General features: G+C 34.4%; 1 long non-coding RNA gene across 15 annotated transcripts in view; it reads left to right on the forward strand.

Moving 5' to 3' along the window:
* The window catches only part of LOC104005445 (uncharacterized), a 346407-nt gene that overhangs the window by 135938 nt on the left and 184434 nt on the right, over positions 1-26035 (forward strand). For 14 of the 15 annotated variants that reach the window (XR_010155471.1, XR_010155473.1, XR_010155469.1 and 11 more), the window contains one exon: positions 15385-15442. The exons of the other annotated variant lie outside the window; for it this stretch is intronic. This is a non-coding gene — a long non-coding RNA (uncharacterized LOC104005445). The remainder of the gene's footprint in view (positions 1-15384; positions 15443-26035) is intronic. 15 annotated transcript variants of the gene reach the window in all.

The raw sequence follows: 26035 nt of genomic DNA on the forward strand, positions 1-26035 counted from the left end.
ATAAGGTGTCCTTGTGGTGATGGAACTGCTCTGTGTTCTGACTGTGGTAGTAGATACAAGAACCTACATACATGACAAAATTTATGTAAAATATATACATACAGACAAATACATATACACACAAAGTAGAAATAAAACTGAAGAGATATAAATAAAATTGATGGAGTGCGTGAATGTCAAAATCCTGTTTGCAATATTGTACTATGAAGTAACATTAGGGGGAACCGAGTAACAGGTATATGGGATCTCTTTGTAATATTTCTTATGGTTGCATGTGACTCTACAATTATCTCAAAATAAAAACGCTAATTAAAATTAATTTTATTCATAGATGATATTATATATAGAAAACCACTAGAGACTTTATCAAAATACAGTTAGAACTAATTATCAAATTCAGCAAAATTGCAGGATACAAAATGAACATGCAAAAATCAGTAGCATTTTTATGTTGTTGTTGTTTGTTTTGAGATGGAGTCTCACTCTGTCACCAGGCTGGAGTGCAGTGGCGCTATCTTGGCTTACTGCAACCTTCGCCTTCCAGGTTCAAGCAATTCTCCAGGTTCAAGTGAATCTTCTGCCTCAGCCTCCCGAGTAGCGGGGATTAGAGGTGTGCACCACCACACCCAGCTAATTTTTGTATTTTTAGTAGAAACAAGATTTCACGATGTTGGCCAGGAGGGTCTTGATCTTTGACCTCATGATCCACCTGCCTCAGCCTCTGAAAGTGCTGAGATTACAGGCATGAGACACTGCACCCAGTCTCAGTAGCATTTTTATACACTATTTATGAACTGTCTGAAAAAAAAATCAAGAAAATAGTCTTATTTACAATAGCATTAAAAATGTATATTTAGGAATAGATTTAACCAAAGAGGTGAAAGAACGTTACACTGAAAACTATGAAACATTGCTGAAAGACAATAAAAAAGACAAATTTAATGGAAATACATCCGTATTCAGGGATAGGAAGATTAATATTGTTACTGTGTTCATACTACCCAATGTGACCTACAGATTCAATGCAATCTGTATCAAAATTCCAATAACTTTTTATAGACATTGAAAAGATGACCTAAAATTCATATAGAACCATAAAAGATCTGGGATAACCAAAGCAATCTTGAGCAAAGGGAGCAAAGCTGGAAGTATTACACTACCTGATCTCAAAATGTACTACAAAGCCATAGTAATCAAAACAGCATGGTACTGACACAAAAAGAGAAAGAGAGACCGGTGAAACAAAAAGGAGAGACTAGAAATAAATTTGCACATTTATAGCCAACTGATCTTTGACAACGTCAACAAGATCACACACCAGGGAAAGGAGTCTCTTCAATCAGTGGCTTTGGAAACCTGGGTATCACATGCAGAATAATAAAATTGGAATCTATCTCACCCCATCTACAAAAATCAACCAAAATGAATGAAAGAATTACATTCAGGACCTTAAACTACAAAACTGCAAGAAGGCAACAGAGAAAAAAGCTTCTTGCCATTGGTGCTATGGTTTGTAGATGATTTGTTCCTCCCCAGCAAAACTCATGTTGAAATTTGATCCCTAATGTGGAAGTGTTGGGAGGGGCCCTAGCGGAAGGTGTTTGGGTCATATGGGTGGATCCATCCCTATGGATGGCTTGGTGCCGTTCTCTCAATCCTGAGTGAGGTCTTACAAGACTGGATTGGTTTTCAGGAAATAGATCAGTTCCTATGAGAGTTGGTTGTTATAAAGCCCGGATGCCCCTAGGGTTTTTGCCTCTTCATATGTGTCCACTTCCCCCTTGAATTTCTCCCCCGCGACATGGCACAGTACAAAAGGTCTCACCAGAAGCTGAACAGATGCTGGTGTCATGCTGCTTGTATTTCCAAGCCTGCTGTATTGTAAGCTAAATAAACATATTTTCTTTATAAATTTCCCAATCTCAGGTATTCTGTTATAGTAACACTAAATGAACTAAGGCAATTAGTTCAGGTAATCATTTTTTGGATATGATTCAAAAAGCACAGGCAACAAAAGCAAAAAGGGACAAATGTGATTATCTCAAACTAAGAAGATGATGCACAGATAAGGAAACAATCAACAGACTGAAGAGACAAGTTACGGAATGGGAGAAAACATTTTATAACCATATATCTAATAAGGACTTAATATCCAAAATGTGGCAGGAATACAAACAACTCAATAGCAAGAAAACAACCCAATTAAAACATGGGCAAAGGATGTAAAAAGACATTTCTCAAAAAAAAAAGTACTAATGGTCAACAGTTATATTAAACAATGCTCAACATAACTATTCATCAGATAAATGCAAATAAAACTCACAATTAGATATCACCTCCCACTTGTTGAGATGGCTGTTATCATGAAGACAACAGGTAAGTAAGTGTTCGTGTGGATGTAGAGACAGGGAACCCTTGTGTGCTATTGCTGGGAATGTAAATTAGTTCAACCATTATGGAAAAGAGTATGGAGGTTCCTCAAAAAACTAGAAATAGAACTACCATATGATCCAGCAATCTCATTTCTGGGAACATATCCAGAGGAAATGAAATCAGTATGTTGAATAGATAGCTGCACCACAATATTCATTACAGCGTTATTCACAAAACCTAAGATATAGAATCAAACTAAGTATTCATCAATGAAAGAATGGATAAGGAAAATGCGGTATACACAGTAGAATACAATTCAGCCTTAAGAAAGAAGAAAATCCTGGTGATTTGTGACAACATGGATAAACTGTGAAATAAGCCAGGCACAGACAAACAAATACCTCATCATCTCATTTATAACTAGAATCTAAAACAGCCAAACTCAGAGAAATAGAGAACAAAATGGTGGTCACCAGGGGTTTGGGGACACTGGGGATTGAGGAGATGTTAGTCAAAAGCATACAAAATTTTATTGAGACAGGAAGAGCAGGTTTAGGAGATCTACTGTGCAACATGGTGACTACAGTTAATAACCACATAATGTATACTTGAACTTTAGTAAGATAGTCGATTTTAAGTGTTCTTATCACAAGAAAAAAGTATGTGAGTTTGAGGGAACGAATACATTGATTAGCTTGACTTAGCCAATCCACAGTGTATCCATATAGCAAAACATTATGTCGCATACCATAAGTATGTATACCCTTTGTCAATTAAAAAATAAAATATTTAAAAATTAATTTGGCAATATATCACAGAGGTTTTTTTTAATAACAAACATAACTTGAATTTCCACTTTGGGAAATTGACTTAAAAACAAATTACTGAATATTGCCTAGTTGTAGGAAAGTCTTATTACACATAAACACACAAAATGCTGATGTAGATCTGTATCAGTAGACATTTGGAAGTAACTTCCAAGTAAACTAATTGATAAATAGCAAGTCTCAAACATATGCATAGTTAGACCTCATTTATATAAAACAAAAACAAGTTCTGTAGATCTAGTCTGTGTCTGTGAGTGTGTAGCTAGATGGAAACACTCCAAATTATTATTGATTCTTTCCAGTAAGTACAATATGGGGTACTGTAAAGAAACAGGAAGTTTATTTTATATTCAATGTAATTATCATTGAGATTTTTATAATATACATGTGTAACTTTGGTAATTAAAATATTTTCCTTAAAAGAAGGGTATGTGCTCATAAGGAATAATGTTTATTATGTAACTGAATAAGACAGTACGTATTTGTTCATTAAGTGTGGTGTACTATATATTAACTCCTTCAATATTTAGGGAATACCTTTTATTCATTCTTGAACACTTAGTTCTTAGTGCTTAGTACAGATGAAGGGATCAATAAATACACAGATTATGCTTATATGAAGAAAAGGAGACTAAGAAAATTCAGGAGAATATAAATTTTTTTGTTTTAATTATGTTTATGGGTGATTTTCTTATTTGTTTTAATTTTGACTGCGCAAGGTGTTAAAACTTCTATGATGAAAAAAACAGTAGTCAAACTAGCTCGTGGTGACCCCAGTTACCAAAGTATGCAAGAAATATCCAGTCACTTTATCATTAGTTTTATTTTAAATAAATCATCATACGTATCCTCATGTATATATCACACAGTGAGGATTATCGTATTCAAAGGACACACTGGAAATCTAGTAATATTAAACTTGGCTTTGCCTGGAGTATAGATTGGACAGCAGACAAAAATCTACATGTTAAATCATAGTCCTCTAAATGACGTTTCTGTTGTTTGACATGTCATGGCACTTCGCTTTAACAGTCTCTCATTTAACTTGCTTCTTCAACATATGTGCTCATCTTAATCATTCACTCATCCTTGAAGTAGCCAAATTTAAATGTCATGTGTTTTTATTCACAGAGCATGGAATCAACCTCATTATACCCTTGAATGCACAGCTTTTACTGGGAGACCCTCCTTCTAAGCCAAAAAATCAATTTATGTTTAACTGGAGGAATGATATCTTTTTCTGATTGTTGGCAAAATGAGAGAGGGAGGGGGAACTACTCCATTTATTATATGTTAAAATGTCACTTCATGGTTACCTCCCATGTGCATGGTAGATCTGGCAGCTAATTAACATTGTCAAACTACGTTAATCTCACCTACAAATTCATTTATTATTTTGGATAATGTAACTGAAGTTGGACAAGAGAAGATTCAGGATCACATTAAATGCATTGAACTATTAATGTATTAGAACATAGTATGATCAAGCAGTAGCTCAGTACTCATTATGATCCTCAGTAAATTGTTTATCATACAATTGGGAAGAGTTGCTTTGTAATTATTAACTCAGGAGACAGTACTTCTATAAGATCATGGACTAGTGTGATAGGAATGATTCAGAAAACATTTTGAACATGAAGCTTCTCTTCGTAGCTTCATAGTAAGTTTATATTCAGTTTGCTGTTCTCCATTGTTAGTATGCTAAGGTTCACAAAAGAATTATCTCTGAGATGTCTCTTGCATGATTGTACTGTAGATCAGAGAGAATTTGAGAAAGTCCAGTGTTTCAGATAACAATTTAAGATACAAACGTGTTAATACAGATCTTTATGGCTTAACAAATCACTTTTACGTGGTTTTAGCTGATCCTAGCAAAAGTCTCATAAGTAAGCAGATATGACTAACTCTAAAAGGTTAAATAACTTGATCAAGAGTACACTGTTGGTAAAGGACAAAGTTGAGATGATAATTCTGCATATTGATGGAATGAATACATGCATAATAAATGAATGGATGGCAAAATAAACAGCTCCAGGTATTCTTACAGATAGTACATCATTGCAGCTACTAACTTATAAGGCATATACCATATGCATTAATATTGCATGTTCACCCAAAACTTTCAGTTAATCTTTATGCATTTTGGAGGTAATGTCTTAAAAAAGTGGTGTGAACAAGCCCCAATAAAATTATTGTTTTTTGCTAATGAATAATAGGATGCATCAGTTTAGACAGAAAATAGATTCTAGTAATTTACACAGCTTAAAACTTTCAGATTTGTCTCTAGCTGATAAAAATCAGCGGCATCTGGTAGTATAGGAAGGGGGCAGTAGAAATTCTATGCTGTCAGGGCTACACCATCAGTGTGAGTAGTGATTTTACCAGATGATATGAAACAATATTCTTGTTATCATTGTGGAGGCTCCAATACATAAAAATACAAAGAAAAGGGGAATAACGATTCTTAAAATATTTTTTAATCAAGCAGCACAAATTTGAAATTTGCCATATTCATTCACTTCCTGAATTGAATATCATCCATATGAATTATGTATCACATTGATGTCATTTTTATGAACTACATTGGTGACTAATTGAGGTATATTTTAATTTTAAAGAATATGTTGCTATGCTTAATTATCCTGATAAACATATTTTATAACTTCTAGCACATATGCTATTTCATTAAATTAATGGTTTTCAGAATCATTGATTTAATTGACAGTTTGCAATTCATGAAGAAATTGGATGAATAAGTGAGTGTGCATTTTATATTTTACAAATTGCAGAATACAAGTTCATGAGTCTTTTTCACCTATGACTTTCATTAGTTAATGGTATTTCCATCAGTTTTATTGGACACATGTCATGACAGTAGGAAACAATAGGATTGTCTGCATCAGGAAAGAACAAGTAGTAAGTCATGAATCTTTTTTTTCTCTGTTGTAAGCAAAGCTTAAGCACAGATATTGCTAATCAAGGTTTGGTCTTGTTCAAGTTCCAAGCTATCATCAACTCATCATAACTATTGCAAAAGTCTCCTAGTTGGAATATCTGCATCCACTTTGCCTAGTCTCAAATTCCATCTTCAGTCTGTAGCCAGAAGAATATCTTTCTAAAATCAATTAAATTGGCATCTATTTTATTCCTTAAAACTGCTCAATGGCTCCAAATTTCTCTTAGGATAGTCACATTAGTTAGAAAAAAGTAGCTTCCATAACAAAAAAACTACATTTTATTGGCATAACACAAAAGATTCTCTTTCATTCATCCAACAGTACAAAATATATTTCTGGTATGTGAGATGCAGCCTAATTATGACACAAGAACCAATGTTCTGTCGCTTAATGACACAGAGTTCTCTGCATTCTGATAAAAGAAGTTAAAAAGAATGAAGGAGTCACATAAAATCTTAAACATGTTATTCCAGATGTACACATCATTTATTTTACTTTCAATTTTTATGGGTACATAATAGTTGCACATACACGTGGAATAAATGTAATATTTTGATATAAGCATACAATGTGTAATGATCAAATCAGGGTGATTGGTGGATCCAACACTTCGGACATTTATCATTTCTTTGTGCTGTGAACATTCCAAATCCACTCTTCTGGTTATTTTGGAATATACAATAGATTATTAACTATATCCTCTCTATTTTGCTACTGAACACAAGATCTTATTCGTACTATCCAACTGTGTTTTTGTACCCACTAACCCACTCCTCTTTAAACATGTCCCACTATTCTCAGTTTCGGGTAACATTCTACTCCCCACCTCCATGAGATCAATTATTTTAGCTCTCACATATGAGAACATGTGATATTTGTCTCTGAGCCTGGATTATTTCTCTTAACAGAATGTCCTTCAGTTCTATCCATGTTGTTGCAAATTACAGCGTTTCATTCAGGTGGCTGAATAATATTGTGTTGTGTATATGTACCACATTTTCTTTATCCATTCATCTGTTGATAGACACTAAGGATGATTTCATTATCTTGGCTATTGTGAATATTGCTGTAATAAACATGGGAATGCAAATAACTTTTCAATATGCTGATTTCCCTTCTTGTGGATATATACCCAGCAGTGGGATTTCTGGATCATATGATAGTTCTGCTTGTAGTTTTGAGGAACCTCCATACTCTTTTCTATAGTGGTTTAATACTCTGGATTGGCCAGAATCAGCCTGATAGCCATATATATCTGCATTTATGTCTGGAGATATTTTCCTTCAAATGGTAGTCACTTCTCAGGAAAATTTTCCACTGTAAATGGTGGCACACGGTTTTTAGTAAACAGTTAATTGTCTCTGCTGCAAACCTATCTCTTAAGATGTCAGGTAAGACCTGCATTTCTGGCCATATCAAGCACACTGCTCTTCTTCAGCTGATACAAGTGTTCCTTCTATCTCTTGAATGCCATATGTTTCCTTCTAAAATATAGTTTTTCACATACTTTTATGTTTTGCCTACTATTCTATTCTTCCTTCTGGTCTCAGTAAATTGTGATTTCCTTATAAAATTCTTACCCAGCTTATGTGAGTCAGTTTTCTGTGTTATGTATTCTCATAGTCACATCCTACATGCACCTGTATTCTGCAGCATTTGTTTCTGTTGCAATTTTTACATTTGTTTATTACATGAAGCCTTCAATACAGTATTAGCTTTATGATGGTGGATGTTTGCTTTTGCTCATCATTTTATTTTTAGCCTATTATGAAGTGCTTAGCCACAGTAGGCACTCAGAAGTACTGCATAAATAAATGAATCAATTGCCTGATCTTGCACTCTTCAAAGCCTTTTACATTGCTCTAATTGTCTTCCAAATGCAAATGTTCATCAAAGGTGTTTTTTCTCCATTTTGAAAAAAAAATGAATGCTTTAGTTTGGGCTCCCTCAGAAGCAAACTCTAAATTTAATATTCAAGTGTAAGTATTTTATTTTTATTCCTAGGCATGGGAAACGAGAGAAATGGGAAAGTGGTACAGGAAGGAATAGGCAGCCAACAATGTGATAATAAACCACATTTGCTGACTGAATAATTCCATAGTGAAGACTGGGAAACAATGTAAAACACTACATCAGAAATATTCCACTTGATGGAAAATGGACTTGGAGTAAAAATACTCCTTGACATCATCATTAGGTTACAACTCATGTGGAGGACTGCTAATTTTCCTTAGAGATTTAGCAAGCGAAGTGACCTTCTGGGGAAATATTCTGGACCAGGATATGCAGATTTTGGTAGCTGGAAGACTGTTGTTCATCCAAAAAGATAAAAGGGATGTGGATATTCACAGCATCCAACACAGTTCACCCGAGGCTTAGTGCCACTGTCATCACACACTGCAAGCCTTTCTCTCTCTCACGTTTGACTCTTCCTCTTTTGGCTGGTCTTCACTTTGTGCTCTTTCCCAGTCTTCCTGAAAGGACACTGGCAGATGAGTGTTCTTAAAGCACATCATCTCTCCTGTTATGTGCCTTCTCCACAGTCCTCAGTGAGTATTCTTTTACTCTAAGATTCAGCCTAATCCTTAGCTTACATTCAATAATGTGTAAAAGTTAGTCTATTCATGCTTTTTTTCACTCTTGACATTCACTGTCAAATTCTCTCCTTTGGTATTTACTTGTGCTTTTCTACATAACTTCCTACACCCCTTCTACCTGGGATAATCTTGTCTTGTTGAATTCCCATTTATTCATCAATGCAGAGTTTAAATCTAGGCTTTTAAAATTTTACTTTAATTGAAAAATAATAATTGTACATATTCATAGGGTACATAATGATATTTCTGTATATATACAATATATAGTGATCTGATTGGAATAATTACCATATCCATCATCTCAAAAGTTTATCATTTCTTTGTTTGGGAACATTCAATATTCTCCCTCTAGCTATTTAAAGCTATATAATATATTAATGTTAACTATTGTCATCCTACAGTGGTATAGAACACTAGAACTTATTCCTCCTATCTAGCTGCAATTTTGTATCCTCTAACACATTTAAATCTAAGCTTCTTTATTGGAATATTGAATCTCACAGCTGCTCAAATGACTTACCTTAACAGGTGAAGTATTTGCCACTCCTGTATGTTGTTATGTGTGAGTTTGGCAAAAATGTAGTAGAGTAACCCAGATGAGACTGAATGAGTAGTGTCATGTATATAGACCTGCAAATGCCTCCTTATTCTGTAATAATTGGTCCCACCAGTATTGATCATTTTGTAAAATGCCTATGACATGCATGGTTTTAACTATGCTTTAGGACCTAATCAAAGGTATTTTTTATTCTATAACAATTTTCATCCATCAATGTCTCATATTCCCTACTAGATTATAAATTCTAAGAGGGAAGAGATGTGCTGTAATTCAATCTGTATATCAGAGTGTCTGTATTTTCCTTGTGATAAGCACTGAAATTATCTAGAATGAGTCAATAGATTTTTCAGCAACCTTCAGGAAGTTTCATGTTCATTTCTTTATCCTAACCATCACCTATCATGTACTGATTATGTCATGACCCTAGCCCCACTGACCCTAAGCTTAGGCACTGCAGTGATTCACAGGCCTACTCTTAAAGTGAATAGCTTCTTTAGAAAATAAAGTATAAAAACCTCTTTTATTATCTTACTTCTAGAAATCATGTTAGGAGGTTCGATGTTGATGAATAAATAATGTATGCTTACTTTGGACTGATTATGCAGGTGAACCAAAAAGGTTATATTTATGTGCGAGGAATTTTGAGGGAGTTTTGCAGTCCTCAAGCCATGCTCATTATCTGATAATTGTCCCTGTTTCAACTGTGAATATCCTGTGGACATGTTTGTATTATGTGTTTCTATCCATTCCAGTGTTCACTTATTGAATAGGGGATATATATTTGCAAAACAGACAAAAATCATGTAATATTTCTGCTGTCAATATACTATGCTGCATGCAAAAATGAGTTTCAGTTATACTGAGAGACATACAATAGAAAAACCGGATATATTTTTATTGAGTGGAAACTCACTTCTTAACAGTTCCTCTTTTGATCTTTGAAATATTCTTTATTTTTTAGTTCATATACAAATTTAAATTTTTCTTCTCATCCTTTTGAGTATGCACTCACCCACATACCACCTCTCCATAATTTTATCCTGCTTCTTAGTTCATTAGTTAAGATTAACTGTCTCAGTGGTAAATTACATATACCACTTTAACAATGAGAAAATATATCCCAAAATTTTCTTGTATAGAGTCCACTTATTTCTAATTTTATTCACAAAGCACGTGCTTTATTTGTGAGTTCTATTACCACCATTACTAACATCCTACACACAAGGAAAAAAAAAGGCGAACCAAAGAGCAAAAATATTACTTAATATGAACACAGGCTCCTTCCAGATCTGGTTCAATAGCAGTTCTTCTAGGTAAGGCATAGCTTAGAATCTTAAAAGTCAAAGTTTGGCCCTTGGATTATCGGTATTGACACCAATTAGAAGCTTGTTAAAAGCATAACCTCTGACACTATCTCAGACCTATTAAATGACAGCCTGCATTTGAATACAATCTTTAAGTGCCGTTTTTTGCTGTTGTTCTTGCAAATTTTGAACTTGTGGGACCCAGAAATCACAATAGCAAAGATGGCTAGATATCTACCAAAAAGTGTCCTCTTTTTGTTTAATAATAGAACTTCCTAATTTTAGCTGGTTACCAGGTTACCCATCGAAAAATGCACAACCTAGTTTTGCTTGCACTTTGGCATAGCCAAGGGACTAAATTCTGACCAGAGGCATGTGAGTGTACTGAAGTCTAGGATTTCCAGGTCACACCTAGAAAGTAAATGTATTTGAACTTTCTAGGTCCTTTTCCCACTTGATGCTGTCTCGTAGATGGTAAAAATTTGAGCAGCAAAATTGGACCCAGAAAAGGGAGGCAGATGTTAAAGATGGACAAACTGTTTTGAACTGTTCTGTGAGAAAGAAGAAAACTTTCATCTTGTTTAAGCAGCTTCTTTTTCATGTCTTTTTTATTGCAATTACATGGCTAATATATTTATAAGTTAACTGTGTCTCCATCACTCTATTTTAACCATGTCTACAGTAACACAAAATAAGGCACAGTGAATTATATGTATAACCTCCCCTCATTGATGTTTTCAACAGCTGGATCATTGCACTACAATCCAGTGATTAATTCAAGTCAATGGCCATTTTTGTCTCTTTTGCAACTTCCAAATTCATACTGTTTAGTAGCTTTTGAATTAAAAATATGTCACTCTTTCTAATGGGTAAAATAATAAAAATAGTACCAGAAAAAGCCACAAAAATGTCCTAAAGTGTGCAACATAATTAAACAATTATTTATCTTTCTGATTTTGAATGTTAATTTTGGTCTTATATCCTAAATCCCACATAATTGCATTTTTTTCTGACTATACAGTTTTATACTTGGCAAAACAAATGCTGTTTAACTTAGGGAGTTATCTTTCTACAGCAGGATCCCCTAGAGTTTCAGAATATATTCCTTGCACACTGCTCTGTGTAGAGAAGACGTTCGTTTACAGAGCCTGTCTCAACTTCCTAACATTGGTCTGAGCAGAGTTTTGTTTTGTTTTTTAACAACTTTTTTTAGAACAGTTTTAAATTTACAGAAAAATTAACAAGATAGGATATAGAGAGTTCCTAAATAACTTTCACTAAATTGTCACTATTAACATCTTGCATTAGTGTGGTGTATTTGTTACCATTAATAAAACAGTATTAATGCATTATTAGTAACTAAATACCATAGATTTTTTCAGATATCCCTATTTTTTTTACTTGTTTTTCTATGTTGGAGGATCCCATCTAGTTTCATTTAGTTGTCATGTCCCCTACACGCTTCTAGGTTGCGACAATTTCTCATACTTTTCCTCGTTTTTGATGACATTGGCAATTTTTTTTTTTTAAGTATTGGTTAGGTATTTTGTTGGATGTCCTTCTATTGCAATTTGTCTGATGTTTCTCTCATGATTAAACTGGGGTGAAGCTTTCTTGGGAGGGAAGATCACAGATATAAAGTGTAATGTTCATCCCATCATATTATGGGAATATACTATTAACGTGATTTGTAACTTCATATTGACCTTGCTTGCCTGGCTGAGATAGTGTTTGTCAGTTTTCTCTGCTGCGGAATCGTTCTTTTTTTTTTTTTTTGCTCTCTGTTTCCACACTGGACTCTTTGAAGTGTAGCCACACGTACAGCCCACACTGAAAAAGTAGGGAGTTATTACCTCTTCTTTGAGGGTGGAATATCTGCATAAGTTGAGGAGTTTTTATGCACATTTTCTTTATTTTTAATATTCGTCTTAATGTTTATCTCTTAAGACAATGCTGTTTCTGAATATTTGGCAAACACATTTTAGAGAAGCCAAATTATCCATATCTTCAGGCAATTAATATGTTTAAAATTATACTGAGAACTGATCTAAATTTCTGTGTGATTTAATTATGAAACCCAGTTTTGTGTCTAGTTTACTGGTTTTGAAAAAGTGTTTCAACAAAATAACAACTAAAATTTATTGGTTGCTCATTGTGTGATACGAACTGTTCTAAGAGGTTTGTATGTATTATTTGATACCAAACTCAGTATATTACAAGGAAATGTGTCTTATTACTGATCTACAATTACAGCTTCAATTATTAAATAACTTTCCCCAGTTTCCACAATTATTGAGTGATGGATCAGGGAATTTAGTCCAGTTTTATTCAAGTGAGGCCGTGATGATAGTTATAAAATTGGTATTTTATGTTCAATAATTGTATTAAATCTAAGGCTAAAACAATGTATTCAGTAAAAATTAGAGCACAAATCTTCTGAAAGTTTTGGTTCTGAAGTGTTCATTTCAATTTTTTATGTAATTATAGTTGCATGATCAAATGAAATCATCCCCAAATAACTCAATGTTCAAATGCTAGACTACCCACATAACATAGGATCATCTGAGAATTTCAACTGTCAAAAAGGAAATATGTCTAGATTTGGACTTAGGAAGTTGAAGATAGGTGAGTCATATTCTCTCCAAAAAACCATCTTTTTGGTTTGTTGAAAAACAGGGAGATTTTTCAAGAATCCATAACTAAAGGTGATAGAGGGTAGGTAAGTGTTATTTTTTCCTTTTGTTGATAGAATAAGAACAGAATTTTATGCCCAATTAAAAGATTTTATGATATGAGTTGTTAGAATATACAAGTGTTTCCTATTTTCACTGCATTAATTTTACTAGGATACAATTGCATAACAAAATTCACAAGCAGCTGAGAAATGCTATACTAATATCAGGCAGGCATAGCAGCCTGGGAGCATTTTGCACGTGTGATACTTTAGTCATCAAATTTGTACTCTGAATTAAGTGTACTTATAACTGGTACTTGGACAAGACACTGGTCATTTGTACAAGTTTCCAAACATAGTGACACTGATTAGAAATGCCCTTGCTCCAGAGACAGCCAATAGAAAGATGTATAAGATTTTGTTTTAATGCAAATAGTAATAATGCATTTGATAGGCATTGTACATAGAAAATGAATTAGGGATTATTTTGCCATCATTTCATTTCTTATAAGAATGGTGACCCCTTGGCTAAATTTCATGTTAACAATGTTTCTCATTTACTTTGGTCTTATAATTTCAGCTGCTCTAAAATAAATCTTAGATAAATTCATTGCCTACTTTGACATACATATTTTAAGGCTTCAAATTCTGGAAAGATCTAAATGCCTTTAAATATCTTGTTTTTAGCTATGCTATGATCACACTATTTTATCATTTTAAAAGGATCAGTGTTATCTAACTGAGGTCACCGGCAGAATGAAAAGTCAAGGTATTAGCATTTATATTTTCAACTGAATTGACAGAGATCTCAACAATGACTCATTGAGGGGTTATTAAGTTCAGGAGCTAATAATATTTCTCTAATATGATTGCTAAAAAGTCAATGGGATTTGTAATTTATAACACAATCTTGATAAAATACAAAATAGAATAGCTGTTCCCTTAAGACATCAACAGTTAGTGCATGAAGCATGTCACTTTTGTGTTGCAAATTTTCACTCATATTAATTTGCTCTTATTGAAATTTTGAAACTCACTTAGCTTCAGTTTGGTTTCACAGATATATGTATTAGGCACTTTATCCTTTAGGGGGACTCAAGCCTCTGAAGATGATGATGCCATTGCAGCCAAATTTTACATTCAAATTCTAGCGCAAGACTACTGAACTTATAAAGTTGAGGACACTATTATAAAATATTAATGATTCAATTCTACTTCAAAATTTCATCTTAAGTAAAACAAATAAAAAATAAAAATTATATATAGCTATCTTAAAACAAGCATAATTTGATATCCCATGGATATCTAATAAATGAAATACCATGTGACCATGAAGAGTTTTCTATTAATCACATGGAAAGTGTTCATAATGTATTTTACTTGGAAACAGAGTTTATCACACCTTTAGATCTCAAATTCAAAAAGAAATGTTTGGATATATAAATAGTCATAGAGGCAGACAAGTAAATACATGGAGCACAGGGGGAAAAGAGATGAGAAATTTTTCAACAGAACAATTTTATGGGAATAGTCATAAAGGCAGACAAGTAAATAGCTGGAGCAGAGGGGAAAAGAGATGAGAAACACAAAGGATAACAATGTTATTATCCTCAATTTATTTATTTGTGCTTTTTACAGTTTTTCAAACACTTAACATAAATTGTATTGATATATATATAAAGAACAAAACGATGCTGTAATTATTAAAACAATTAGGAATTTTAAGTCATCTTATGTTTGTTCCTTTTATTTTTATTTATGTATTTATTATTATTATTATACTTTACGTTTTAGGGTACATGTGCACAACGTGCAGGTTTGTTACATATGTATACATGTGCCATGTTGGTGTGCTGCACCCATTAACTCGTCATTTAGCATTAGGTATCTCTCCTAATGCTATCCCTTTTATTTTTAAAGAACCTGAAATCCACAGGGCAATGACTTACCACAAGGAGTAAAGTGTCAGTGTGGGTGCAGAAACCAAAAGCCAGGGCTTCATCTCATGGTCTAGTGTTGACTTCACTCGACCTCAGTGCCTTCCTCCTTCCTTCCCCTGCCAGTTTGGTTCCTTATTAGTTGTTCTTTTCTAGGTATCTTAAGCTTGGAACCTCCGTAAGAAAAGGGACTTGAAATGATCTTACACAGAAGGTAAGAAAAACTTTACAAATTCTCTGAGAGTTTGAGGAGAAAGAAAAAATGTTAAGGGGCTGGCCTTATTAAAGGTGGGTTACCTTGGAGCTGTGTATTCGCACAGTAATATATACTGTGAATCTCAGAATTAGGAGTTGTAAGAATGGAAACTTAACTAAAGGTTTATTTTGTGTGACACTCTAAGATTGTAGTGTCACGTTTAATTCCATTTTGTTCCTAAGTTAAAGTGAAAGGGCATTTTTAAGAGCTTTGCTGATTTATGAATAGTCAAGCACATCACATATTAATAGAATGTGTTATATGGAAGTTGCTATTGACTGTTAAATGTGGTGGAGAAATTAGTGAAGGAATGGGTAGAAATTTTGATAAATAATCCATTTCCCCACCACTTGCTGGCTTTCTTGAATTGATAGCCAGGAAAGGTAGAAAAAAAAGAGGTTTGTAAAGTCAGACTGAGCTGGTTGCAAACTGGACTTCATGACTTGCTACATGTGATCTTGATCAGATTACCTAAATTCTCTGAGTTTAACATAAGTTTGCACTTAAGGGGATGAGGGCGGGCGGGAGAGAGAGAGAGAGAGAGGGAGAAATATACCACTAGTCTTTTGTCTGTGGTAAGTGTTGCAAATATTTTCTCCCAGTTCATTGGCTGTCTTTTGATTTTTTGTATAGTGGGTTTTTTTCCTGCAAAATTTTTAAAAATGATATAGTCAAATTCATTGACATTTTTCTTTTATTGCCTCTGAATTTGAGTCATAGTTAGAAGACCTTTTCTTACACCAAGGTTAAAGATGAATTTTTCAAGTACTTGTTTGATTTTATTTTTTACACCAGAATTCCATTCCTTTTGCAGATTATTCTTGCATATGATATAAGATATGGATCTAAATTTACCTTTTCCAAATGGCTACTTTGTTGTCCCAGCAGCAGTTATTAAGTCTATTTTTAAGTGGTTTGAAATGCTGCTGTTGTCATATACTAAATTCTCATATGTATTTAGTTTTAAATTTGGACCTTCTATTCTATTCCACTGCTTTATCTGTCTATTCAATATGATGCTAGTATAACATCATTTTAAATATAAAGGCTTTGTAGTATCTTTTAATGTTTAGTAAGGTAGTCTTCCTCTTATTTCTTTTTTTGCAGAAGTATTTTCCTTGCTATTCTTGTATGCATGTGATTCCATGTGAACTTTAGTCAATTTACCTAATTTCATAATTTGTTGGTATTTTTATTAGGTTTGAATGAATTATAAGTCAACTTATGGAGAATTTATGTCCTTATAGTGTTGAGTCATTTTATCCAAAATACAGGGTATTTTCCTAATTTTTAAAGTCTTCTTTAGAGTCCTTTGTGAGTGTTAAAATTTTCCTTTCACAAACTTTGTACATTTTTATTAAATTTATTTATAAGTATTTAGTGTTCTTATTGCTTATTCTTATTATAGTGTTCTTATTCTTATTCTTATTATACATGGACTTACTCTTAAGTTCTCTAAATGTTCGTTGTTAAAGAGTATATAAAGGCTACTAATTTGTTAATGTTAATTCAGCATTCAGCTAATTCACTAGAATATTTGATTTCTTGAGATGGTTTTATCATTGACCCTCTGGAATTTTCAAGGTTTATTATCTTAACAACTGCAAATAGAAGTAGTTTTTCTTCTTCTTTACCAATTTTTATGCTTTTCAAGAATTTATCTCATCTAATTGGGTTGGCTCTCATCGAAGAACTGTGGAATAATATGGGATCGTATTAATCATAACATGTATTCTTGCTTCGTCTCAAATCTTAATGAAAATGCCTCTAGCGTTTCTTCATCAAATAGTATACTGGCTTTAAGTTTAAGGGAAATATATTTCATTATGTTAAGAAAGGGTCCCTAAATTCTTATTTCTTTGAGTTTTTTTAAAACAATAAATTAGTGTTTGTTGTTGTTGTCAAAGGCTTTCTTAGCGTCTGTGAAGATAATATAATTATGCCTTTAAATTGTCAACATGGTATATATGAAATGAATTGGGTTTATAGTAGTAAACCAATCTTGCATTCCTAAAATAAATCCTATTTAGTTATCGTGTGTTATTTTCTTAATACAGTGTTGGATTAAGTTTGCTATTTTTTATTTTAAAATTTTACATTATTTTCTTGAGTGATATTGACCTGTAGTTTTCTTTCATTATACTGTTTTATCAGATTTAGGTATCAGTGTTATAGTTTCTTCATGAAAGGAATTAAGATGTTTTCCTTCCCTTTCAATGTTCTGAATAATCATACAGCATTATGACTATCTGCTATTTAAATCTTTAGAATAATTACCTTGTGAAACTATGTGGGCTTGGTGCTATTTTTTGTAGTATTTAACTAATTGTTTCCTATATTTCTTCTATGAAATTGGTTGATTTAATCTTTCTAACACTAATAAGATTAATTTGAGTAAACTTCATTTCTCTAGAAAATAATTAATTCATCAAATTAAATCAAATTTGAAATTTGATTTCAAATTTATTTGTGTCAAAGTAAAGGAAGTTTCCTGTCATTTTAAAATTCTCTGTTGTTTTAATAGTAGCTTGTTTCTTATTATTTATAACTTTATATATTTGTACTTTTTCCTTTTTTATCAAATGAACTGAGTTTTAACATCGCATTTAATTTTAATTATCTAATCTAAATCTAAAAGCTGATATTTGATTCAATTGTCAGAAATCTCTTAAGTATATTGGGATCAACTTGGAAAAGTAAATTGACTTTAAACAGTACACTTTATGAACTTTAAATTACAGATCAGATATTTTTGGTAAAATTTTATCCAAACTAAGATGCAATATGAGTATAATCACTGATTCAAAAAGTTTCCTTTAGTGAGCATCAAATATCTCACTATTTTAATTTTAATATTGATTGTGTGTTAAAATAATAATAATTGCATTATATTATTGATAATGTGTATTCTTGTCATGTTTCCATTCTTACTGGAAATGCCTCCAGTGTTTCTCCATCAAATAGTATACTGGCTCTAAGACTAATTTAAAGGACAAGATGGCCAACTAGACACAGCCAGGAAGCACTGTTCCTACCCCCAAAAGACCAAAGTTTCAAGTAAACCAACATAACTTGGACAGATCTTCGAAGAGAAAATGCCCAGTGGATGAAGATGTGATGCAGATGTGGAGGCTGAGGAAGTAGGAAGCTGGGAACCTTGTTCAGGGTAGGCCAATGCTTGAGCCAATCCTGACCTCAAGTGGCTCCTGGGAATGGGTGAATGAAGAACTGCAGGACTGCCTACCCTAGCCATGGACTGCTGGGATCCTGGCTATGGGGGCCCCACATCTGCCATGGACATTTGAGCTGACAGAAGGATCCTTCCAGAGAGTAGACAGAGATGGAGCTCCAGCCAGCATGGAAGCATGGGCCTTTGTGCACAGTGAGGCTGTGTCCAAACATGGGCATAGCCACCTATTCCCCAGGGCTCCCCATTCACCCTCTGAGAAGCTCTAGCTCCAGTTGACCACCAGGCTAGGAGGAAGCTGGGCTGATTTCTCTGTGGGACTGGTACGTGTCTGTTCTTTAGGCCCTCTTGCCCACCAGCCCCTCCAAGGGCCACTGTCCAGCTGCTCTCCAAGATAGTATGCATGGCTCAGCTTCCACTGCCCAGCCTGGTTGCTTTGCTCCACCTGATTATGTTCCTGGTGGCCTGGGAGCACTTTGGATTCCCATTACACCTGGAACCTGAATCTAGGGGTCCAGAGGATGGAGCTGCAAGCCAATCCTGGTGCCCCAGAGCTGCAGTGTGCAGCTCAGAAGCGCAGAGCTGAAATTTGTGGCCAGCACTCAAGTGGGAGAAGAGCCCACCCTCTTAGAGGACTAAGAGGGGTGACTTGTGTCAGTTCATGAGCTGGAATAGAAGCAGAACATGTCTTCTTCCTCAGGGCCAACCAGGAAAGAGTGTTACCTATCTCCCTGCTACGTTCTTTGCCCAGGGAGCCCCACGTCCCAGAACAGCTAAAGAAAGTAATGCAGGCACAGTGCCAGTGATCAGAAGGGGCTCCACCAAGGCCCAAGTTCAGACTTGGTGAGGAATTACCTCTCTCCCCACTGCACTGCAGAGTGTGGCTGGAAACATGAGGAAATATAGAGGAGCTGGGTGGCTAAGTAAGAGACTATTTACTGTCCATTATTCTTAAGCACTATCCACTGGATCACAGCCCAAACAATAACACCAAAAATGTTTTGCTGATATACCCTGCTGTAAAACCAAGGACAAAAATTCAGCCACAAATAAAGACCTGTACAGAGCCTTGACCATCTGAAAACATTCAGAAACAAAGCCAATTGGCTATGCTCAACTTATACTATAGTTAAAGGAACACCAGCCCTCCCAGATGAGAAAGAATGTGGACAAGAACTCTGGCAATTTAGAAAGGCAGAGTGTCCCCTTACCCCAAAATGAGTCCACTAGCTCCATAGCAATGGTGCTTAACCAGTGTGAAATGACATAAGTAGAATTCTAAATCTGGATGGCAAGAAAGTTCAAGAATCAGGACAAAGTTGAAACTAAATCTAAGGAATCTGGTAAAACAACCCAATAGCTGAAAGATGAAATAACATTTCAAGAAACAACCAAACTGAACTTCTAGAGCTAAAAAGTTCACTACAAGAATTCCATTATACAATCAGAAGTACTAATAGGAAAACAGACCAAGCTGAGGAAAGAAAATCGGAGCTTGAAGACCAGTTATTCAAATCAACTCAGTCAGAAAAAAATAAAGAAAAAAGAAGTTTTTAAATGAACAAATTCTCCAAGAATTATGGTATTACATAAAGAGACCAAATCTACAACTCACTGGCATTCCTGAGAGGGGAGAGAGAATAAAAAACTTGGAAAATATATTTGAGAATATAGTCCATGAAAATTTCCCTATTCTCTCTAGGGAGGTTGACATGCAAATTCAATAAATACAGACAAGCCCAGCTAGATACTATAGAAGATGACCATATCCAACGCATATAGTCATCAAATTCACCAAGGTCAACGCACTCAGACAAAAAAAGGCAGCTAGAGATAAGGGACAAGCTACATACAGAGGGAACCTCATTAGGCTAGCAGCAAACCTCTCAGCAGAAACTTTATAAGCCAGAAGAGACCAGGGCCCTATTTTCAGCATCCTTGAAGAAAAGGAATTCCAACCAAGAATTTCATATCACACCAAGCTAAGCTTCATAAGAGAAGGAGAAATAAAATTCATCACAGACAAGCCAATGCTGAGAGGATTCATTTCATTTAGACCAGCTTTACAAAAATACCTTAAAGGAGTGGTAAAGATAAACACAGACCAGGTACAGTAGCTCACACCTGTAATCCTAGCACTTTGGGTGGCCAAGGTAAGTGGATCACTTGAGGTCAGGAGTTCGAGACCAGCCTGGCCAACATGGCAAAACCCTGTCTGTGCTAAAAATACAAAAATTAGCCCGGTGTGCTGGAATGCACCTGTAATCCCAGCTACTTGGGAGGCTGAGGCAGGAGAATTGCTTCAACCCAGGAGGTGGAGATTGCAGTGAGCTGAGATCTTGCCGCTGCACTCCAGCCTTGGTGACAGAGCAAGTGTCTGTCTCAAAAAAAATAAAAAATAAAAAGGATGAAATAAAACAATGACACCTGCTACCACAAAAACATACTTAAACAAACAGCCCACAGGCACTATAAAGCAACTAAACAGTCAAGTACATACAACAACTAGCTAACAACACAATGACAGGATCGAAATCTCACACCAACACTAACCCTGAATGTAAATGGTCTAAATGCCCCACTTAAAAGCTTGGAGTGGCAAGCTGGATAAAAGGACAATACCCTATCACGTGCTATCTTCAAGAGACCCATCTCACATGTAAGGACAACCACAGACTCAAAGTAAAAGGATGGAGTGAGATCTACCATAGAAATAGAAAACTAAAAGAGCAGGAGATGCTGTTCATGTATCAGATAAAAGACTTTAAACCAATGAAAATTAAAAAGTACAAAGAAGAGCATTACATAATGATAAAGGGTAAGATCCAACAAGAATACTTAACTACCCTAAATATACACATCCAAACTTTGGAACACATAGATTCATAAAACAAGTTTTTCTTGGGCTAGAAAAGACTTAGAGAACCAAACAATAAAAGTGGGGGACTTCAACACCCCACTGAGATATTAGATCACTGAGGCAGAAAACTAACAAAGAAACTCTGGACTACATTTGACACTTAACTAATTGGACCTAATAGACATGTAAAGAACATCTCACCCAACGACACAGAATTTGCATTCTTTTCATCTGCATATAGAACATATTCTAAAGTGCACCAAATGCCTGGTCATAAAGCAAGTCTCAATAACTTCAGAAAAATTGAAATAATACAAACCACACAGTGCAATAAAAATAGAGATCAATATCAAGACTATCTCTCAAAACTATACAAATAACATGGAAATTAAACAACTTGTTCCTGAGTAACTCCTGGGCAAACATTTAAATTGAGACCGAAATTTTAAGACATTATTTGAAATTAATGAAAATAGGGACAAAACTTACCAAAATCTCTGGGATGCTGCTAGGAAAGTTTATAGCACCAAACACCATCAAGAAATTAGAAATATCTCAAATTAACAACCTAACTTTGCCGCTAAAGGAACTCGTGGAAAAAAGAACTAATCCCAAAGCTAGCAGAAGAAAAGAAGTAACTAAAATTAGAGAAGAAATGAATGAAATTGAGATGCAAAAATGTATACAAAAATCCATAAAACCAATAACTGTTTTTTTCTTCCAATAGTTTTTGGGGAACAGGTGGTTTGTGGTTACATGGATGACTTGTTTCATGGTGATTTCTGAGATGTTCGTTCCCCCGTAACAGTAGCTGTGTACACTGTACCCAAGGTGTAATCCTTTATCCCTCACCCCTCTCATCCTTTCCCCTGAGCCCCCAAAGTCTGTTATATTATTATTATGCATTTACATCCTCATAGCTTAGCTACCACTTATAGGTGAGAACATAACGATATTTGGTTTTCCATTCCTGAGTTACTTCAACTTGAATGATGGTCTCCAACTCCATCCAGTTTCCCGCAAATGCCATTATTTTGCTCTTTTTATGGCTCAGTAGTATTTCATGGTATATATACAACACATTTTCTTTATCCACTCATCGTTGATGGGCATTTAGGCTGGTTCCGTATTTTTTGCAATTGCCAATTGTACTGCTATAAACATGATGTGTGTGAAAGTGTTTTTTCATGTAATGCCTTCTTTTGTTTTGGGTGGATACTCAGTAGAGAGATTGCTCGATCAAATGGTAGTTCTACTTTTAGTTCTTTAAGGAATCTCTATACCGTTTTCCACAGTGGTTGTACTAGTTTATATTCCTACCAGAAGTGTAAAAGTGTTCCCTTTTCACCACATCTATGCTAACATCTATTATTTTTTGATTTTTAAATTGTGGCCATTCTTATAGGAATAAGGTGGTATCTAATTGTGGTTTTGATTTGCATTTCCCTGATAATTAGTGATGTTGAGCATTTTTTCATATGTTTGTTGGCATTTGTATATGCTCTTTTGAGAATTGTCTCTTCATGTTCTTTTCCCAGTTTTTGATGAGATTATTTGTGTTTATCTTGCTGATTTGTTTGAGTTCCTTGTAGATTCTGGCTATTAGTCCTTTGTCAGACACATAGTTTGTGAAGATTTTCTCCCATTCTGTGGGTTTTCTGTTTATTCTGCTGATTAGTTCTTTTGCTGTGCAGAAGCTTTTTATTTTAATTAGGTCCCATCTATTTATTTTTGCTTTTGTTGCATTTGCTTTTGGGTTCATTGTCAATAAATCTTTCCTTAAGCCAATGTCTAGAAGTTTTTTCAATGCTATCTTCCGGAATTTTTATAGTTTCAGGACTTAGATTTAAGTCTTTGATCCATCTTGAGTTGAATTTTGTGTAAGATGGAGGATGATGATCCAGTTTCATTATTCTACATGTGGCTTGCCAATTATCCCAGCACCATTTGCTGAATAGGGTGTCCTTTTTCCACTTCATTTTTTTTGTTTGCTTTGTTGAAGATCAGTTGGCTGTAAGTATTTGGCTTCATCTCTGGGTTCTCTACTCCATTCCGTTGGTCTATGTGCCTATATTTTATACCAGTACCATGTTGTTTTGGTAACTATATCCTTGTAGTATAGTTTGAAATTGGGTAATGTGATGCCTCAAGATTTGTTCTTTTTGTTTAGTCTTGTTTTGGCTATGTGGGCTCTTTTTGGTTCCATATAAATTTTAGGATTTTTTTTTCTAGTTCTGGAAAAATGATGTGAAGAATGATGATGGCATTTTGATGGGAATTGCAATCAATCCGTAGAGTGCTTTTGGCAGTATGGTCATTTTCACAATATTGATTCTACCCATCTGTGAGCATGGGATGTGTTTCCATTTGTTTGTGTCATCTATGATTTCTTCAGCAGTATTTTATAGTTTTCCTTGTAGAAACAAGGAGTTTTCACCTCCTTGGTTAGGTATATTCCTAAGTATTTTATTTTATTTTTTGCAGCGGTTGTAAAAGGCATTGAGTTCTTGATTTGATCCTCAGCTTGGTCATTGTTGGTATATAGCAATGCTACTGATTTGCATACATTAATTTTGTATCCTGAAACTTTACTGAATTCATTTATCAGATCTAGGTGCTTTTAGGATGTCTTTAGGGTTTCCTAGGTATAGCATTATATAATCATCAGACAGCAACAGTTTAATTTCTTCTTTACTGATTTGGATGCCCTTTATTTCTCTTATCTGATTGCTCTGGCTAAGACTTCCAGTGCTATGCTGAATAGAAGTGGTGAAAGTGGGCATTCTTGTCTTGTTCCAGTTCTCAAGGAGAATACTTTCAACTTTTTTCCATTCAGTATAATTTTAGCTGTGGGTTTGTCATAGACGGTTTTGATTACTTTAAGGTATGTCCCTTCTGTGCCAATTTTGCTGAGGGTTTCAAACATAAAGGGATGCTGAATTTCCTCAAATGCTTTTTCTGTGTCTAGTGGGATCACCATGATTTTGGTTTTTAATTCTGTTTATGTGGTGTATCACATTTATTGACTTGCATATGTTAAACCATCTCTGCATTGCTGGTATGACACCCACTTGATCATGGTGTATTATCTTTTTGATATGCTGTTGGATTTGGTGAGCTAGTATTTTATTGAGAATTCTTGCATCTATGTTCATCAGGAATATTGATCCGTAGTTTTCTTTTTTTGTTATATCCTTTCCTGGTTTTGGCATTAGGGTGATACTGGCTTCATAGAATGATTTAGGGTGATACTGGCTTCATAGAATGATTTAGGGAGGATACCATCTTTCTGTATCATTTGGAATAGTTGTAAGTTTGGTACAAATTCTTCTTTAAATGTCTGATAGAATTCAGCAGTGAATCCATTTGGTCCTGGACTTTTATGTTGGCAATTTTTGTACTACTGTTTCAATGTAACTACCTGTTATTGGCCTGTTCAGTTTCTATTTTTTTCTGATTTAATCTAGAAGGGTTGTGTATTTCCAGGTATTTATTCAACTCCTCTAGAGTTTCTAGTTTGTGTAAAGGTGTTCATAGTAGCCTTGAATGATCTTTTGTATTTCTGTGGTATTGGTTGTAATATGTACCATTTCATTTCTAATTGCACTTATTTGGATCTTCTCTCTTGTTTTCTTCATTAATATTCCTAATGGTCTATCAATTTTATCTTCTCAAATAACCAGCTTTTTGTTTCATTTATCTTTTGTATTTTTTGTTTCAATTTCGTTTAGTTCTACTCTTATCTTTGTTATATATTTTTTCTCCTGCTAGGTTTAGGTTTGGTTTGTTTTTGTTTCTCTCATTCCTTGAGGTGAGACCTTAGATTGTATGTTTGTGCTCTCTCAGACTTCTTGATGTAAACATTTACTGCTATGAACTTTCCTCCTAGCATTGCTTTTGCTGTATTCCAGAGGTTTTGACAAATTGTGTCACTATTATTATTCAATTCAAAAAACTTTTTAAATTCCATCTTGATTTCGTTGTTGACCCACAGATTATTCAAAAGCAAATTATTTAATTTTCATATATTTTATAGTTTTGAGGGTTCCTTTTGGATTTAATTTCCAATTTTATTCCACTGTGTCTGAGCAAGTACTTGATATAATTTCAATTTTCTTAAATTTATTGAGACTTGCTTTGTGGCCTATCATATGGTCTATCGGGAGAAATGTACATGTGATGATGAAAAGAATGTATATTCTGCAGTTGTTTGGTAGAATGTTGTATAAATACCTTTTAAGTCCATTTGTTGTAAGGTATAGTTTAAGTCCATTGTTTATTTGTTGAGTTCCTGTCTTGATGACTTGTCTAGTGCTCTCAGTGGAGTATTGAAGTCCCCCACTATAATTATGCTGCCATCTATCTCCTTTCTTAGGTCTGGTAGTTATTGTTTTGTAGATTTGGGAGCTCCAGTGTTAGGTGCATATATATTTCAGATTATGATAATTTCCAGTTGGACTAATGCTTTTATCATTATATTATATCCCTCTTTGTCTTTAATTGT

The sequence above is a fragment of the Pan troglodytes genome, chromosome 2, assembly GCF_028858775.2.
Source record: "Pan troglodytes isolate AG18354 chromosome 2, NHGRI_mPanTro3-v2.0_pri, whole genome shotgun sequence".
NCBI classification, from domain to species: Eukaryota; Metazoa; Chordata; class Mammalia; order Primates; family Hominidae; genus Pan; species Pan troglodytes.